Raw genomic sequence first — 2,307 nt, 5'->3', positions numbered from 1 at the left:
AAATGCAAACCTACCTAAAGTACCGAAACGTTTCCGTACCAGTTTGCTCGAGCATATGCATACAGTGGAGTACTTCTTGTCGGGGGTACACACGGAAAAATAAAAGAAAAAAAGTCAAGGACACATTTGACTAACTTTTATATTGTTTTCATGCAAATTATGCATCCTTAACAAAGGGAATAGGCTAACTAGGGGTCGTGACAAGTAATACAAACAGCAGTATTAAAAGGGTCATTTAAGTTCCAAATTGTAAATTTCGCCAATGTACAACGATGTATTTTTAGCCATATCGAATGCACGTGGATAGGGTAAAGTACAGTAACAAAGTTTCACTTTAGATGCAAAGTTAACTAAGTTGAGCTTTCGAGCTAACACACATTGCAGTCAGTGCGGTCTTGCCAAAGAGATGCGTGGTGATTTAGGTCCAGAAGGAAATGCGTGAAAGGGGTAAAAGTCAAAGCAGACGTATACGAAATTGTCGAAATTTAGGTCGAAGTAGAGGAGAAAAAAACGGAGCAGGCGCGGTAGGTAGGTAGCAACTTTAATGGTTCAAAAAAGAACCAGGTGAGGGGGGGTAAAGGGAAGTGAGGGAGCAGGACGACGATAGGCCCTCAGGCCGCTCTAGATGGCCGGGCACTTTTGAGCGACCCCTCGGGTCCAGCTCACTGCCAGAAGCTGTACCTCCGGCAGCGAGCTGCGCAGAGCAGCCTCCCATCGCTCCTGATGTCTTGGCCCTTGCCACGGGGGCTTAGGTTTGTTCGGGCAGTTCAGGAAGACGTGACTAAAGTCGGCTCTGGTGCTAGGACACGAGTGGCAGTGAGGAGAGGTTTCGCCACGGTTTATAATAGAGAGAAGGAAAGGGGTCATGACTGTGGCCGTCTGAAGTCTGCGCCAGAAAGCCTGGTCGCTTTTGGGAAGAGATTTATGGGGAGGAGGGTACAGCAGGCGGGAATTTCTATAAAATACGGTGAGGTCGTGGTAGTTAAGAAGGTGATCTCTGGCACTGCGAGACGAAAGCACCGGGTCGCTCTCAGCCCGGTTGACGAGTGCTCGGGCTTGGGAGTGAGCGGCCGTGTTGCCTGGGTGTTCGCTGTGCGCAGGGACCCAGAGGAGGGTGATGAGGTGATAAGGTGGAGGGGATGATGCTAGAATGTTTGCGGCCGGGGAGTGGATTTTGCGATGGGCATAATTACTAAATGCTGTTTTGGAGTCTGAGAAAATATACTGAGCAGAGGAGTGTGTGATTGCTAGGGCAATTGCTGCTTCTTCAGCTTGCAGGAAATCCTGCAAATTTGGAATGGACGCACTGACTATCGTGTTGTGGAATCCATCCACGACGGCTAATGCGAAAGCTGGTCGGTTTGAATATTCGGCCGCGTCTACGTAAACTGCCGGAGCGCCAGGAGGGTAGTGCTTGTGCAAAGTCTTGGCTCTAGCTTTCCGTCTCTCACGATTATGCTCCGGGTGGGTATTTTTGGGAAGAGGCGGAATGTAAAGATTGTTGCTAACAGCGGTGGGAGGATTGCGCGTGGCCGAGGTATGACCGGGTAGGTTGATCCCAATTCGGCGCAGAAGAATTTGGCCGGTTTCGGTATGTGAGAGTCTGTGGTACTGACATATGAGGTGAGCTTCTACCAGCTCTCCCAAGGTGTTGTGAACCCCTAGTTGAAGTAGTTTTTTCAGTAGGCGTTGATTTAGGGAGGAGGAGAGCGCTTTGCGGATGAGTCTGTTGAGTTGCTCGGTCTCCGTGGGTGTGAGGTAGAGTAAGGGATGGAGTAGGTGATCCTGCATAGGCAAAATGCTTGAATGAGGTGACGTGTGTATGCTTCCCTCATGCCGCGATGGCGATTGGTGATACGCTTAATTAGTGAGGCTGTATTAAAAATGGCAGCACGAATTAATATTATGGTCTCGGCATTGGAGCCGTTGTCAGAAATACTGAGACCTAAATTTTGATTCTATTGACCCTGCGGATGGGGGTGTCATTTAATGTGACTTGAATATTAGGGGGGTTTCGGTCTTTTAGGTCCATGACTATGAGCTCAGATTTAGCTGCCGAGCAGCTTAGACCAATGCTGCTTGCATGCGTAGCAACAGTGTCAGCGGCCAGCTGAAGTTTGGATTCTATTTCGCCATGGTTGCCGGTATTGACCCAGATGGTGATGTCATCCGCATACAAGGAGTAGTAGATGGAAGGAATTTTGTCAAGATCCTTTGCTAACGGGATAAGAGTAATGTTAAATAGAAATGGGGACAAAACTGCTCCCTGGGGCGTTCCCTTGCTGCCTAGCGTGAAAGGGCAAGTTT

The 2,307-nt window shown here is 48.9% G+C and overlaps 1 pseudogene; it reads right to left on the bottom strand.

Moving 5' to 3' along the window:
- Window positions 1-621: 621 nt before the first annotated feature.
- Window positions 622-2,032, bottom strand: LOC146177976 (uncharacterized; annotated as a pseudogene).
- Between the last annotated feature and the right edge of the window lie 275 nt (window positions 2,033-2,307).

Source organism: Amblyomma maculatum, chromosome 10 (assembly GCF_055883805.1).
Source record: "Amblyomma maculatum isolate TAMU_Amacu chromosome 10, ASM5588380v1, whole genome shotgun sequence".
Classification (NCBI taxonomy): domain Eukaryota; kingdom Metazoa; phylum Arthropoda; class Arachnida; order Ixodida; family Ixodidae; genus Amblyomma; species Amblyomma maculatum.
Note: the sequence above shows the minus strand (reverse complement) of the source record. Positions and strands in the feature narration are given on the sequence as shown.